This window comes from Macaca nemestrina, chromosome 14, assembly GCF_043159975.1.
Source record: "Macaca nemestrina isolate mMacNem1 chromosome 14, mMacNem.hap1, whole genome shotgun sequence".
Taxonomy (NCBI): Eukaryota; Metazoa; Chordata; class Mammalia; order Primates; family Cercopithecidae; genus Macaca; species Macaca nemestrina.
The window spans coordinates 40,804,227-40,822,445 of NC_092138.1; the positions used below are offsets into that span (position 1 = coordinate 40,804,227).

The following is an 18,219-nucleotide window of genomic DNA, read 5'->3' on the forward strand; positions in this document are numbered from 1 at the left end:
TCCGCCCGTCTCGGCCTCCCAAAAAAATCACATTTTAATTAAGCCTATATATTGTTTTGTTATGTAATTTTAGGCAAAAGATATCTCTCTAGTCAATGATACACAGAGAATTATATAATGTGAAGTCAAGTTTTTACATAAATGTTTTGTTGTTGCTTATAAAATCTCTAGTTAATATCTCAAGGTAGCTAGGGAGAAAATCTGAACTAGATGCTCTAAGCAAAAAAAAAAAAAAAAAAAAAAAAAGCTGTTTATATTTTCGTGTCAAGAGGAATTTTGGTTTTATGATTTGAGTACCAAAATTTGTGTGCACAGGTAAACAATAACCAGTGCAAAATTGCATTTAAAGGTCTAATTCTTTTCATTGATACGTAACATTTCAGTTGTCCTGCCAGGCTAGATTGTGGGACAATTTCACTATCTATTCCCATATAGTGGTCCTTCCACAGGAAACAATATTTAACAACACACTATCCCTTAACAAGTGCTAGTACTCTCTGTGTAAGACAACTATAATTTGAATATTATTTACCTGTTTTGCATTAGGTTTTCTTGGAGCAACAAAAATAATCCAGTGGTAATTTTTATGAGTCATTGGCAAAATTATTTGCCTGTAGAAGCCAATTGTTAGTACTAGGAGAGCTCATGATATTTTTAGGATAAGAAAAATTGTAAAAATGCACACAGTATTGTCATTATGTTAGAAACTAAATAGTAAATACATTTTTAAATTTAATATAATTAATATAAAGCCTGTGCAGTCAAGATTTCTGACTAGAGAATTTAAGCACAAACCCTGATGAATAACAATATGGAGGACATAACTTAATAGATGATTACTACAAAAAAATTCAAAATGTTTTATTATTTAAAAAATAGAAAATGTTCTTTTTAAAATATAAGATTCTGCCTCATGGTTCATGTACTTATTTGTAATTTATAAGACATTGTGAACCTCTTTACAGAAAACTTCAAAGAAAGCAACAAAGTTCAACTGAAACAAATATAAACTTAGTAATTTTGGTACATCAGAAGTATTATTTCCTTTAATGTCAATTGCATTAAAATTATATCAGGTTCCTATATTACCCTTAATCAATTTAATATTTGGTTTCAGGGAATACATGTACTGAACGTGTCAAGTACTATGCATTGTGGAAACAAAGAAAAGTAAGATGCAATTTTTGCCCTCAAAGAGCTTAGCATCCAAGAGGACAATCTTCTAACAAAAAACAATTCCAATAGTGTATTGGGTTAATGGAATGATTCCATGAATAAAACCTGGGAAGAGTGTTTCTTTTGGCTATGTTTCAGTTTTCCTTGAGGAAATGTTTGGATTGAACCAAATAAGTAAAAGAAGGGACTATTGACCCAAAGATACCCTAGATTTTTTAAAAACTTTGATTTTTTACAATTGACAAAAAGTAGTTGTATATATTTACGGGGTACAATATGAAGTTTTGATATATACGTACATTGTGGAATGGTCAAATTATGTTAATAGACATATCTATCACTTCATGTATTTGTCATTTTTTATAATCAGAACATTTAAAATTTATGCTTTTAGCAATTTTGAAATATACATTATTATTAACTATAGTCCCTGTGCTGTGCATTAGATCATCAGAACTAATTTCCCGTGTTTCACTAACACATGGTATCTTTTGAACAACATCTCCCCTTTCTCTTTAGCCATATCTTACCCCATCCTGCCCCCTCAGCCTTTGGTAAACACTCTTCTACTCTCTACTTGTATGAGGTCCACTTTTTACAATTCTACATATAATTAAGATTATATAGGATTTGAATTTCTGTGCCTGGCTTGATACTGCCTCAAGACATACTTTCACTGCCTTTAGGAGTAAACTGGAAATTAACATTTAGGATCTGATTTGAGTTGGTACTGAGTGGAAACTGAAGTTCTGGATACGCACAATATGAACTTTTCCTTTAACAATAGAACATATTACAAAAGACATAATCATTATATTACTAGTATTATTAGTCATTTATACCTTAATATATGTTTGTTTAAACTTATACTAAGAGCAGGCAAGATTTTAAGAAAGTAATACTAAAAAATATACGTCTTTTAAATAATAAATTGCTTTGAACTTCCAAGTGGAATATAGAAATTTGCAAAAAGAATGCCTGAGGAGTTTTACAGGTTGCTTAAGTAATTTACCTTATTTAAACCTAGGTGATCTTAGAGTAGAAGCCAAGGTCTACATTATAAGGAAGCCCAATTTCTCTCTGACAACTCAGAACTATACTGCAAAGCACTATTTTATTTTGAAACACTTGCAAAAACGACATGAATAGAATGGCAACAAGTAATTCATTGTCTTATACACTGAATAAAAAGTAGGGATGTGGCTTATAATGCACAAATGTAAGCTCTGGTGAGTAGTGGCCCTTTCCTACGCAATTTAAAAAAATAAGTAAAATATATCTTTCCATGTTCTAGCCTCTTTATTCTGTACTTTTTGAATACTTTGCTGCACTCTTTTATGATCCACTAGTAACAACATAAACTTTAGATTTTGACAGCCTAATTGTATGGTTTGTAAACTTGTTATAAGCACATCACAAAACTGTTGGGAAAATTTCCACACCTAAAACAATTCCAGACAATCACTCAAATTGTAAGTTTCCTTTCTTTCCTATTATCACCCTTCAACCTTCTTAGAAGCCCAGAAGCCTAATGATATCTTGTTCCTCTTCACTTACATTCATGTAAAACTCACTTCAAAATAGAATAGGTAACAGGGATGGGCAACAGGGAATTATTATTTTATGAGTACAGAGTTTCTGTTTTACAAGACGAAAGCAGTTATGGAGGTGGATGATGGTGATGGTAGCATGACATTATGAATACATTTAATGCCACTGAATTGTATATTAACAAATGGTTAAGATGTTACATGTATTTTATCATAAGAAAAAAATTGGAAAAGCCCTAATTCATACTATGTTGTAAGTGACTAAATTACACCTTCAACTATTATGAAATAAGATGAAGATATTGTTTCAGCAAAACTCTTACCTTGCCACACTAAATATGTAGCAGCTGAATGGGAATTTCTAATATTGGTGTACTGATGGTGTAGGCTGACGTGAAAAGAAGGCGAGTAGATGCCTTGATCTGTTTGTAATATATATACAGGGTGCTTCTCAATATTTAGATTTATCGTTCAAGGAATTTGGATGTTATTCTTAACAATAAAGAGTTGCCTGTACACTAAGATCTAGGCTAATTTTGGAATGTGATCTCTCATTTCCCTTGCTTGAGTTAGTGCCAAGTGATTCATCAGTGCCCTATTCTGCACTGTATACTTCCCTTTCAAATGAGGTCATTTTCTCTTACACCTCTGTCTTTTCTGACTTCTCTGATGTTTGTTTATTTCTATAGATATGTGGTCATGAGCAGATAACACAGACCCTAAAATCACTTAGTTTTTATAGGAAAACTACCAAATGCAACCTAAAACATTCACAACTTCCTTTTATTCTTGTGTCCACTTGCAAGTAATACACATATAGACAGACATTCATACATGCACACATGTGTACACACACGCAAGAGTTATCTTCAAAGCTTTGCCATCTGGCTCATATTTAATAAATTGGTGAACCTCTTATTCAATCTTATTACATCTGGTGTCAATATTTCCAAAATAGGTGTGTTTGTTTTGAGAAATTATGGAACAAGGTAACAAAACAAGGACTTTCACTGAAGATTAGATTTAATTACTCTTTAGCTCCTTTGTAAAAAGTACTATTCAGGCTTCAAGCCCCTGCTTCAAGAATTTATAGAATTTCAAAATAATACAAATTTTCATTTTACAAATTATTCTAACATTAGGAAGCCAATAAGATATAGGCAAACCCAGTACTATTTTATTAAAATTAAGGTGGTTAAAAAACATGAAGCCATCAAAATAATTGTTTCAGCAGCTTCGTATTTCACTCTCAAATAGGAATTGACCTTAGGCAAAATGATGAAGTCAGTCCTCAGAGCTGCCCTCTACACCCTTGGGCTTCTTATTGCTAGCTCTGTTATCTGATCCCTGCAAGCAATCCTCTGGCAAAGACTCAGCTTAGACCTATGATCCTCAGTACCCTATTTTATGTCTTGACATTTCCCTGGGTCATCTCCAGATCAGAAGTTACCTGCCCAATGTCAAGTCTTCCACCTCCTTCCCCAAGGTTAATACACACACACACACACACACACACGCGCGCGCTAAAAACTAGCTTCTGCCTCTTTTTCACAATATCTAGTATTCATTTGAACAGATGTGATAATAACAGTAGACATTTTAAAACCTGTTTTGTTGTTGTTGTTTTGTTTTTGTTTTTTGAGACAGGGTCTCCCTCTGTTGCCCAGGCCGGAGTGCAGTGGTATAATTATGGTTCACTGCAGCTTCAACCTCCTTGGCTCAAGCCATCCTCCCACCTCAGCCTCCCAAGTAGTTGGGATTACAGGCTTGTGACACCGTGCCCAGCTAATGTTTTAATGTTTTTTGTAGAGGCAGGGTCTCACCGTGTTGCCCAGGCTGATCTTGAATTCCTGGGCTCAAGAAATCCTCCCAACTTGGCCTCCCAAAATGCTAAAATTACAGGCATGAGTCGCCATCCAGCACAGTAAATATTTTAAAACATTTTGAGGGTTCATGATTTATATCAAGCTTGTCCAACCACAGCCTGCAGGTCACATGTGTCTCAGGACGGCTTTGAATGTGGCCCAACACAAATTTGTAAACTTTTAAAAAACATTATGAGATTCTTTCGTGATATATTTTTTCCCATCATCTATTGTTAGTGCTAGTGTATTTTATGTGTGGCCCAGGGAAGCCAAAGATTGGACACCCCTGATTCATATATTATTCATCAACCACATCATAGGTTTTCTATTCCTTCTATGATATAGGCAGTTCTGTGATCTCAATGGGCACAGAGGTATATGGTGGTCAAATATATCAGTATGACATGTGAAATAAATTAGGGCTCCAGAAGAAGAAATCCTGGTGTAGTGATTACCTGAATCTTAAAATCAATTGGATCTGAAGCTACCAGTTGAAGAAAGCGTGTATAAACTTAAGGGATGTAATAACCTTCTTTAAATTCAGAAAAATAGAAACAAAATAAGACATGCATACACAGGATGGCTCTGAAGATTAAGGCAATGAATTAAAAGTCCTTCAATACATATTAGCTAACAATATAATTATCATAATAATTACAATTATTGTGCAATAGGAACTTGAAGGAAAATGCAGCTATTTCTAGAGTGCATCCTATGTACCAGACATTCTTTTGGGCAATTAATTTGTTAATATAGTATCATTATGTTACAACTATTAGTCTTTTTATTTTTGAACATATTCTTTTCTATCTTATCTAGTATTATTTTAAAAGTATCACTTCTTTAAATAAAAAATATCCAAAGACTCAAAGAAATAGCTAAATATCACGATAAATAATTTAATAAATACATTTTACCAGTATTTTTTTTTTCGTTCTTTGAAATTATGTTAGACTAGAGCAGGAAAAAACAAAAAACAAAAAAAGTAAATGGACCTAGAGAAGTTTTTATGGCGGGAACTTGGGAAGAGGAAGAACGGCCACCTGTGTTGAGATCCATGGAATATAATGGAAGTCAGCATCATCAACCTCATCTTGAGTGTGCAACCCTTGCTAACATGCCACCTGGGAATAGCTCATCATTTAACCATATTCTACCTGCTGGAAGTCAGAAAAAGAAGAGTCACATTTTGGATAGTTTTTTGTGGGAATTATGGCTCAAATAATAAACTTCAATCTCTAATCAAGATAGAATTAAACATCAGATTTGGCTATCCCATTCGCTGGCGCATCGGTGTACACACATTACTAGAGTGCACATGATCTAATTTTATTTTCAGTACAACATTGAATGGTATATATTATTAATCTACTTGCACAGGTGAATAACTGAGACTTAGTTTTCTCCATTTTAAGTGCCTTACTCAATGTCACATACAGCAGTATAGATGGAATATAGGTATGTGTCTAAATGTGCTTTGATCTACTCAGAATTAATCCTGCAGTACGGTTATTGCTTTTTCCCAGAGAAGTAATAGTGACAGAGCCCTTGGCAATAAGAGCCAATTTTGACATTCAGTAGGATAATGGCACAATTTCATATTTTAAAACATAACCCTTGTATGAAATACATGAATATTTTAAAATAATATTTAAGTATTAGTATTAAAACATAAAAAGACAAAGGCGAAGAAAATGAGAAAAGATACTACAGGGGAAAAAAAAGCAAGGATTAGAAAGCGGACATGAGAAAGGCAAATCCTGAGACAACTATTCGATGGTGGGAAGCCACCTAATTTACCCAGCAGAAATCCCAAGCAACTCAGTAATTGGTGACATAGATATGTCCTGAGTGATGCAGGCGTAAGATGACAATGAAACCAGAAGGGTTTTGCTGCATCATTTTGAGAAGAAATACACTCCCTAATGATCTCGCCTTCCACTTTGTACAAATAGCTGACTTGCTCTTTCTTTCATTCTGGCAGAAGATTTGGGAAACTGTAAAAAGGAGACTATTCTAATCAAGGAAATTAGATCCAGTTAAATGTGGAAGTGTAAGTAAAAGTTTAAATATTAAGCATTTTGATGACCAGGCATATTTTCTCAAAAACCATGAATTGCTGGAAGGCAAGTGGAAAGTTTGAGGAGTCTCCTCTGAAGAATCTAATTTGCTCAAGAGAAAAGACATTATATGCTAACATCGGAAATCCCCTAAAAAACACCTACAGCTTACTAGCCAGACTTATATGCATAAAGCTTTTAATGAGATTTTCAGGCTCATTTATAAATATTAACAACTATTCTACAATCACTGAGGATAACTTCTAATAGGAGAGACAGATTGTAGAGGAATGTAATTTGAAGGAAATAGAGACTTTATCAAGAGAAAACAGAGAAAAATGGAAGAAGCACTATGAAAACGTGTCAACAATATTTATGGATATTTAAAATGATTCATTATATAACACAATAAGGACACTCCTGAGTTTATAGATAAGATAAATGAAATCCTATAGACATACATCAACTAGAACACAAATATTCATAACAACGAATTGTGATATACACATATAATAGAATATTATGCAGCAATAAAAAGGAAAAGACTATTGATATGAGCAAAAAATGGATAAATCTCAATATTATAATGCTTAGTGAAAAAATCAGGCAAAAAGATACATACTGCATAACATAATTGACTTAACATAACTGAAAAAGCAACTTAATATACAGTTATAGAAAACAGATCTATAGTTGCCTGAGGATCAGGATGGGGATGGCAGAGAGGAATGTGAAAGAAAGATTACAAAAGGGGCAGAAAGAAACATTTTTTGCTGTGTGGATAAGTTCCTTATGTTGATTGTGATGTGCCATTTAATGCCTGTTAATTATACTTCAATAAATCTCATAATAAGAAAGTATGTGAATTTTGATGTGACAAACTTTCAAACACATAGATTTTTAATAAAAGTGCCAACTAGAAGGATGAGGTATACTTCAGAAATAGGCTGATAGGCCTTTTAAAGAGGTAATTAAGGATAAATGAGGTCATAAAGGTGGAGGTCCTAATCCAATAGTCCTTATAAGAAGAGGAAGAGACACCAGGGATGTGTTCAGAAGAGAAAAGGCCACGTGAGGACACAGCAAGAAGGCAGCCATCTGCAAAGCAAAGAGAGAGCCCCAGGAGAAATGAAGCATTCTGACAGCTTCATATTGGGTTTCTGACCTTCAGACTGGGAGAAAATGAATATACATTGCTTAAGCCACCCAGTTGGTGATATTTTGTTTTTGCAGCCCTAGCGGAGGAATAAAGATAGTGAAGGAGTGGCGAGGGAGAAAGGAAGGGAAAATTGGTATCTTTCAAGACAAGGAGGGATAAAAAAATTTCAAAAAATATAAGCTATCCTCAGTATACATATATTCAGTAAATTACAGTATCTGGATTCTGCTATATGACAGGAGGATACCATGAAGTTAGAGAGATTGCAATCCATTCCAATACATAAATCATCAGGAAAAGCAAACTTATACTGATATATTAACAAAGAAAAAAGACACACATTAAATCAACACGCCCCAATATGACAATTAAGCAAAAGAGAAGAGTAAGATAAAACTCCAAACTGAATATACAGTTGGCCCTTGAACAACACAGGGTTTAGGGCTGCTGACATCTTATGCAGTTAAAAATTTTCATATAAATTTTGACTCCCTCAAACCTAACACTAATAGGCTACTTGGTGACTGGAAGCCTAATAACACAGACAATTAAGATATATTTTGTGTGTTATATGTTTATGTACTGTATTCTTAAAATAAAATAAGCAAGAGAAAAGAAAAATATTATTAAAAAGTCACAAGGAAGAGAAAATAAACTGTACTCAACAATAATTGTACATTTTAAAATAACTTATAGATTATAATTGAATATTTGTAACTCAAAGTATGAATGTTTGAGGGGATGGATAACTCATTCTCCATGATGTGCTTATTTCAAATTGCATGCATGTATCAAAACATCTCATATATAAATATATATGTGTGCTATGTACCCAGAACCAAAAGAAAAATCAAATAAAATATTTTTCTTTTTAATAAAATTAATATAGAATTTTAATATTCTATAAACCTAAAAATATACAAAAAACACATGACAAAGAAACATAGTAAATAAACATGACATAATTATAACATATTATTACGGAGTTGGCATCAATCATTTAACCTTATAGATAAATATAAATGGACTTAACTCTGTCTTCTTTTTGTTAAAAGTTAATGTTAGTTTTGCAGGCAAAGCAAAATTCATGTTGTCCACAAGTAAAAACCCAAAAACAATGTTATTATGAAGGGCTAAAAATACAGACATGAGTTAACAGTTTCTCATGCAAATAAAAACAATAAATAAGAGGTAGTGATGCTGATATTACACATATAATTCAAGCTATAAACGGCAATTGTTAAAAAGAAGGGTATATTCTAATGCTAAAAGCCACAGTCACAAGAAAGGTATAACACTTATGAATATCGATGTACCAATTAACACAGTAACCATTTTTTTGAAGCAGGAATTTTATGATATATAGAGATATAACCGGAAACATCTAGTAATAAGAGACATTAACATATGATTCTAAGTACAAAAGAGATTGACAGAACAAAAAACATTTAAGGAAATAGAAGATCTAAATAATATGAATGTTGACCTTGTGGATATTTATCAAACTGTATAAACTGAGAATAGAAAATACAGCTTCTCAAGTGTCCATGGAAAAAAATTTGAAATTATTAAATCGCACCATGACCGCAAAATGATGCTTCCTCCTGGAAACCAAGAAATATTTTCCCTAATCCTGATTTGCCCCGATCTATTTTTATGATTTCTAAATCAATAAAGTAGATTAAGTCTCAACACGGCTCATGTCACTTTGCAAAAAATAAAATTAAAAAAATAGCTGTAGGCTATTGCTAATATATACCAAGAGAAACGAGGAAAACATTTCTGGGAATGGATCTTGAAGATGTTAAACCAGGGAAAATACAGATTATTAATCTGGATAAGGAAGAGTTTATTTATGAGGATACTTTCCCTTGACTTAGGAATTAACATACTACACAGACATCTAGAATTGGCCTTAATATGCTGCTAGCCTAACTCCTTGAAGCACAAAGCGACAGCTTATTATAAAAGCGCTAGGAGCCAGAATTCATAGGGTATTGAAAAGGGATCAAAAAGCTAAAAAGTTAGACATGCTCAAATAGATTAGTTACGTAAGGGCAGGTGATTAGAAGACACACCACTTACCAGTTCAAAAAAAATTTGTGCTCATCAGGGGACCGCTGAAAACTGTGGTGGTTGCAGTCAGTCCTTATAGGCAATGGTTAGCAGACGAGGAGGATTCCATGGAATTGTGCTGTTTTGTTAATGGAAATGGTAGGTGTCTGGAAAAGCAGTGGCCAAATGGCAGCACTTAAGCATATGAGGTGAGGTGAACATGATTACTGTAGGAAACAGCAAATCCCTAATGGCAACAAAATGGCCCTGGCCTGAAGACATTTGTGAAACTGTTAGTAGGCCAACGTGTTCCTGGAGGAAAATATAGATGAGTAATCAACAAAGATATTGCTTGAATTATACAAACAAAAATGATCAAGTGTTTGAAATAAAGACTCATGTCAAAAGATATCAACCAAATTGTTAGATAAATAATTGTAACATACACATGAAGTGGGATATCATTCAATATTGAAAATATATTCACTCCATACAAGAAACAAACTTAAAATATTATGCTGACACATATTACAGAAATGTCCATTGCATACTATTTAAAGGCAGCCAGTGATGGATAATACATTGTTTAGGTATACATATATAGGAATATAGAGTTTAAAATTATAAGAAAAGCAAGGGCATGATTATGCAATGATGATCTTACAATGATTACCTTTGGTGACAAAGAAGAGGATATTTTCAGAAAAGGGCAGACAGGGGACTTTAAAGTTACCTGCAATGATCTGTTTATTAACCTGTGGTTATGGTTCAAATGAATTTCTTTCATTAACATTCTAATTAAAGAAACTTATTTTAGGCTAGGCTCAAGCTCACACCTATAATCCTAGCACTTTGGGAGGCTGAGGCAGGAGGATTGCCTGAGCTCAGGAGTTCGAGACCAGCCAGGGCAACACAATGAAATCCCGTCTCTACTAAAATACAAAAAATAAGCCAAGAGTGGTTGCGTGTGCCTATAACCCCAATACTTGGGAGGCTGAGACACTGAGCCGCTTGGACTGGGGAGAAGGAGGTTGTAGTGAGCCAAGATTGTGCCACTGTGCTCCAGCCTAGTCTAACCTGGGTGGCAGAGCAAGACCCTGTCTCAAAAAAGCAAGCAAAAAACCAAACCAAAACAAAAGCCTATTTTAAAAATAATAAGAAAATGAATGTTGTAAGTGCAAGTGCTTGGCAGACGAAGAAAAATTAGAAGGTTGGTGTGCAAATGGTTGCAGATTTGACTAATGTAAGAATGCTCTATAACTACCAAATCTTTGATCCTTCCCTTCATTGGAGTTGCAGAGATTTTATTTTAAAGAGTGAAATATGGAGTCTTGTTTTTCATGAACTCCCAGAATCTAGCAGGCATTTGGAAAGGTTTGCTTCTATTTTTGCTTTTCACATTAGGGGCTTTCCTCAATGAACCCCTTAAATCAAGTGCATCATTACACTACTGCATGCTTGAAAAGTGCTTCTATATAGTGATTTTTATATATAAAGAGTATTATATATGATTTCATGTATGCCTCTTAACAATCCTAAGAGGCAAAGAGAGGCTCGTTTTACAGCTGGTGTCTGATTCCCAGAGAGAGTGAATTACTTGTTTAAGGCCAAGATTAATCAGCGGATTGGAATTTAAACCCAGGCTTTCTAACTCAGCCATCTTTCACCTCATGATATAACCTCATATTTTATATTCTGACCCCATCCTATTATGTTTTCTCTGCTAAACCAGCTAAGGGATCTTAGCTAGATTCTTTTTTTTTTTTTTTTTTTTTGAGACGGAGTCTCATTCTGTCGCCCAGGCTGGAGTGCAGTGGCATGATCTCGGCTCACTGCAATCTCCGCCTCCCGGGTTCATGCTGTTTTCCTTCCTCAGCCTCCCGAGTAGCTGGGACTACAGGAGTCCACCACCACACCAGGCTAATTATTATTATATTTTTTTGTATTTTTAGTAGAGACGGGTTTTTACCGTGTTACCCAGGATGGTCTCGATCTCCTGACCTAGTGATCCGCCCACCTTGGCCTCCCAAAGTGCTGGGATTACAGGCGTGAGCCACTGCGCCTGGCCAGCCAGATTCTTTAATGTCTTTTAGTAATTTATATTGCCTATGGGTGATTAGCTACATGGATAATATTTATGTGGATAATATTGTAACTCTTACGTCCTATTTTGAAGATTACCTGAGAAAATAATTTTGGATTATGTATACCATATAGTAAGCACAATATAAATGTTACCTTTTAGTAATAATGATATTTTGCTATTTTTCAATGCTGTTCATGTTTCTATTGCTGTTTTATTTTAGATTGTAATGTTCTAGAAAAAAGAACCCAGCCTCTTTAACATATATTAATAGTATTCATCTCACAATTTTCCCATTGAGAAATTAACAAGAATTCTATGCCAATCATCCAGTGAGTATCATACTTCCCCTCCTTCTGGCTAAGCCATATGGATCTAAATGAAATTAAAACTTTCCCCAACTTTTAGTTAACTGTTCAGTTTGCAACAATTATGAGAGTAAAACTCAGTATCACTTTTACTTCAATTATGAGTAGAAAATACAGATATTGCTTAACTCATTCCACATTTTGTTGCAGCCATAGCCAACTGATAGTAATCTGATAGAAAAAAAATGATGTAGTAGTTATTTAATAATGCCAAGAAACCTAGATTCTATTCTTGACTAAACTTGCCCTTGGATAAGTCATTTTCAATCTCTAGAACAGGTCTCTCATCTACAAAAATAGGGAGTTAGTTATATGCTAACTGATGTCACTTTTAGAAATAAAATTTTAGAGCTCTTTCACTGTAATGCAGTAATGAATGCATTAACTAGAGCTGAAAGCACATACACACAGAGAAACACGGTTTATACACAGTTTAAACACATATAAAGATGTGATTTATTGAGTATCAACATTCTTTGTTTCAAACATATATATTGGTAAAAACTTAAAACTAGAAAAATACAGCTGCCACAAATTGTTCTATTGGTTATTTTGAGAAATCCTTAGGTGAAACTGCTAAATGCTGGCAACAGACATATTTCTAGGAATGATTTTCTGAGGGTATTCTTAGAATAGCTACAGATAAAGCAACATTTGCAGAGTAGCTAAGAATCAAGGGATTGTGATTTTTGCGTGTGTTAATATTTTAAGTAATGTATTGATTTCACGGTAATGTTCTGATTTTATGTTAAGTACAGTTAAAGTTTATTTGTCTATTACTACTTTAGGCATATTTTTGAATTACATTGACCCTGCTCCCAACTCATTATCTAGATGTTTGCATCCACTGGCATCTCTCATAATAATATGAATATTTCTGTATCCTCTTTTTTCCATTTTTTTGTTCTTGTTGTTATATTTCATAATTGAGAGATAATTTACATATGTACTTTGTATATCACAAAATTTATCTATTATAAGTAGGTATTAAGTTTTTGCTGTTGTATAATCATTCAAACAACCCACTTTTGATACACAGCTACTATTCTCTTTCTCATTTTCCTCATGCCCTTTGGAGTAAACTTTCTCTCCAACAGATAGCCCAAGTAAACAGTAAACCTATAATCTGTGATTACAACTTTACTTTATCAAGTATGTCGTTTTTTTCTGTAGGTCTTCTTTAATTGAGCACAATGTATTTGAAGTTAAATCATGTTGTTGCATATATCATTAGCTTGTTCTTTTTGTTGTTAAGAAGTAATATAATGTATGAATGTAGATTGTATTTTTGCATTCCCCGGGTGAAGAATATATGGATTGTTCCTGGTATTGGCTTTTGTAATAATGTTGATAGGACATTCATTACAAGTATTTGTGGTGATAAATGTTTTTATTTCTCATGGTTAGATAACTAGTAGTCAAAGTACTGTTTCACCTTGTAAAAATTAGCAAATTCTTGTCCAAAATATCTGAATCATTTTACATCACTACCAACAATACATGAGAATACTAGTTTCTCCATACCATCACCAATGTTGAATATTGTCAATAATTTTTCATTTAAACGTGTTCGTTTAGTGGTAACTCATTGTAGTATTGACTTGATTTCCCTAATAAGTAAATATCTTTTCATGTGCTTATTAGCAATTCTATTATCTTCTTATGTAATGCACCTACTTTGTGTATATATAGATATATTTAGGTGTTTGCATCCACTGGCATTTCTGATAATAATATGAATATTATATATGTTATATATTATTATATATTATATACTTTTATATATATTTTATATAGTATATATTAATACTATATATATATTAAGCCGTGTTAGGTTAAAATATTTAAGTACTTCAATGCTTACAGAAAAATTGAGTGGACGGTATAGAGAGTTTCCATATAGCCACCCACATTTTTAGCTAGATGAACCAAGAAAAAACAGAGAAGATTAAAATCGCTAAAACCTGTAGTAAAGATGGGTCATTGTTACTGACTGGAAAGGAACAAAAAAGGTTATAAGGGAATATTATGAACAAATGTATGGCAATAAATTAGATAACTTAGGTAAAAGAGACAAAATCATAGAAAAACACAATCTACTGAAAGTGACTTAAGAGGAAACAGAAAATCTGAATAGACATACAACAAATAAAAAGATTGACTTAGTAATTTGAAAACTTCCCACAACAAAAAGCCTGGCTCAGATGGCTTTTGGGTGAATTCTAATGAACATATAAAAATATTAATAATATTCACAAGCTCTTCCAAAAAAAATGGAAAAAGGAAGCAGTTTCTTAATCATTTTCTGAGTACAATATACCCTAATAATAAAAACAGACAAAAACCTTACTAGAAAAGTAACTACAGACCAGTATTACCAATATATAATTAATAGACAAATCTGAAAAAAATACTAGCAAACCAAATCCAGCAACATATAAAAAAATCATATACTATAGGTGGCATTTATCTCATAAGTGCAAAATTAGTCCAGCATCCAAAAATCAGTTAATGTAGTACCCCCAGTAAGGTACAAGATTTCCTTTTCTCTGTAGCCTCACTAGCATCTATTGTTTTTGTTTGTTTGTTTTTACTTTTTAGTAATAGCCATTCTGACTTGTGTGAGATTGTATCTTACTGTGGTTTTCACTTGCATTTATCTAATAATTAGTGATGATGAGGATTTTTTCATATGTTTGTTGGCTACTTGTATGTCTTTTTCTGAGAAGTCTCTGCACATGTCCTTTGACTATGTTTAATGGACTTATTTGTCTTTTAATACTTAAGTTTTTCTACATTCTGGATATTAGATCTTTGTGAGATGCATAGTTTGTAAATGTTTTCTCCCATTCTGTAGGTTGTCTGTTTATTCTGTTGATAATTTCTTTTGTTGTGGAGAAGCTCTTTAGGTTAATTAGGTTCTACTTGTCATTTTTTTTCTTTTATTGCAATTGTTTTTGAGAACTTAGTCACAACTTCTTTGGCAAGGTCAATATCAAGAAAAGTATTTAATAAGTTTTCTTCTAGGATTATTATACTTTGGGGTGTTATGTTAAATATTTAATTCATCTTGAGTGATGTTTGTGTATGGGGAAAGGAAAGATTCCAATTTCATTCTTCTGCTTATGGCTAACCTGTTATCTCAGCACCATTTATTGAATAGGGAATCCTTTTTCCATTGCTTGTTTTTGTTGGCTTTGTCAATGATCAGATAGCTGTAGGTTTGCAGCTTTATTTCTGAGTTTTCTATTTAGTTTCATTGTTTTGTATGTCTGTTATTGTAGAAACACCATGCTGTTTTGGGTACTGTAGCCTTATAGTATAGTTTGAAGTCAGATAATGTGATGTTTTCAGCTTTGCTCTTTTTGCTTAGGCTCTTTCTTTGATACTATATGAATTTTAGAATAGTTATTTCTAATACAAATATATGGAAATCTAACAACATCTTTCTCTGAAGAATGACATTGGTAGTTTGATAGGATTCTGTAAATTGCTTTCAGCAATGTGACCATTATAATGGTATTTTTTTTCCAATCCATGGTCATCAAATGTTTTCCATTTAATTATGTTTTCTCTAATTTCTTTCAGCAGGATTTTGTAGTTCTCCTTATAGAGATTTTTCACCTTCTAGGTTAGCTGTATTCCTAGGTGTTTCATTTTTTGTGGCTGTTTTAAATGAAATTGTTCTTGATTTGATGTGAATTCTTAAGTTGTTCTTGACTTTACTCTCAGCCTGGATGATATTGGTGTATTAAAATGCTACTTATTTTTGTACATTGGTTTTGAATCCTAAAGCCTTACTAAAATCATTTATCAGTTCTAGTAGCATTTTGACAGTCTTAAGGGTTTTCTATGTATAGGATCATATTATTAACAAAGAGAAGTACTTGGATTCCTTTTTTTTTCTCTCTCTCTATTTGGGTGCCATTTATTTCTCTTGCCTGATTGCTCTGGCTAGGACTTCCAGTACTACGTTGAATAGGAGTGGGGAGACTGGGTAACAGTGCCTTCTTCCAGTTCGCAAGACAATGCTTCCAGGTTTTGCCATTCTGTATGTTGTTGGTTGTGGGTTTGTCTAAGAATTGCTCTTAATATGGCGAGGTGTGTTCCTCCAATGCCTAGTCTATTGCGGGATTTTATTATGAAGGGATGCTGGATTCTATTGAAAGATTTTTCTGTGTCTATTGAGATGATCACATTGTTTTTGCTTTTAATTCTGTTTATGTGGTGAATCACACGGATTGATTTGTGTATGTTGAACCAGACTTGCATCCCAGGAATAAAGCCAATTTGAGAGTGGTGTATGAATTTTTCGATGTGCTGTTGATTTCAGTTTACTAGTTCTATTGAGGGTTCTTGCATTTATGGTCATCAGAGATATTGGCTGGAAATTTTCTTTTATCATTATGTCTCTGCCAAATTTTGGTATTACACTGATACTGACTTCACTCTGGATTAGGCTTTGTCTTAAGGTAATGCTGTAGCTGGCCTGATCTCCTATCCATACCACTAAAACTTTATATAAGTAGATGGTTTGGATGTAATTTGTCTCTACCCAAACTGCCATTAACATTTGATTTCCAAGTTGGCAGTGTTGGGAGGTATTTGGATGCTGAAGGAGGATCCCATATTAGAAGATTGATATCCTCTTGTGGGAATTGATTAGTTCCTGAAAGTGCAGGTTGTTAAAATGCATCTGGCTTCACCGGTTTCTTCTCTTGCTTCCTCTCTCATCATAGAATTTCTGCACACAACCACCTTTTGCTTTCCAGCATGAGTCAAAGCAGCCTGAAGCCCTCACTAGATGCAGCTGCACATTCTTGAACTTTTTAGCCACAAGGACTGTGAGCCAAATAAGCTCATCTTCTTTATAAATTACCTCTGGTATTCTGTTGTAGTAACAGAAAACTAACTAAGACAAAAAATTGGTACTATAAAATTATCTCAAATTGTTAAAGTGGCTTTGGAACTGAGTAATGAGCAGAGGTTGGAAGAGTTTAAATTAGCAGGCAAGAGAAAGATTGTATAGCAGTAAATAGAACACTAATGGTGATTCTGGCTATGGCTGAGAAGAATACAAAAAGACCAGGAACAGTTTGAAACTTCTTACAGATTGGTTAAGTGTTCATGAACAAAATGCTGATAGAAATATAGACAGTAAATGCCTTTTGATGAGCTCTCATATGGGAAGGAGGAACAAGGCATTGGAAATTAAAGAAAAGGTGATTTGTATTATGCCATAGCAAAGAAATTGGCTGCATTGGGTTCTTACCCTAGAACTTTGTGGAGGGCCAAACTTAAGAGTGATAACCTAGGAGACAATTCTAAACAGTAAAGTATTCAGGCTACTGCACGGTTACTTATAACTGCCTACAGTGAACTGTTGGGAGAAGAAAAAAAAAAAAAGAACAAGGTGGGAAAACCTGAAAAATTTGCGGCCTGGCCATGTGGTAGGGAAGAAGAACAGAGCTGTTTTCAGGAAAGAAATTAAAGAGTACAGCTGAGAGAGTCTATTAAAAAATAGATTAGCATGGATAAAAGGGAGCCAGGTGTTAATAGTCAGAACAATGAGAAAAAGGACCAGAAGGACATTTCACAAATCCTCAAGGCTGTCCTTCTCATCACAGGCCAAGAGACCTAGAGGTACAGAGTGATTACAGGGAATAGGCTTGGGACACCAGTTTTCTGCATCACCTTATTTACCCTGCTCCATGTATCCCAGCTACTCTGGCTACAGCATCCATGGCTCAAATAGCCTCAGATGTGGCTCGGGCCACTTTTCTGGAGGGCTCAACAGTTAAACCTTAGTGGCATCCATGTCTACATGGTGCTAATTTTGTAAACTGGCAGAATGCAAGAGAAATAGCAGTATCAAGGCCTCCACATAGATTTCAGAGAATGTA

General features: G+C 33.8%; 1 long non-coding RNA gene across 1 annotated transcript in view; it reads right to left on the reverse strand.

Moving 5' to 3' along the window:
- Positions 1-9,901: 9,901 nt before the first annotated feature.
- LOC105489114 (uncharacterized) overlaps positions 9,902-18,219 on the reverse strand; it is a 193,240-nt gene continuing 184,922 nt past the window's right edge. Inside the window, exon 9 of the long non-coding RNA XR_011612561.1 lies at positions 9,902-10,177. This is a non-coding gene — a long non-coding RNA (uncharacterized lncRNA). The remainder of the gene's footprint in view (positions 10,178-18,219) is intronic.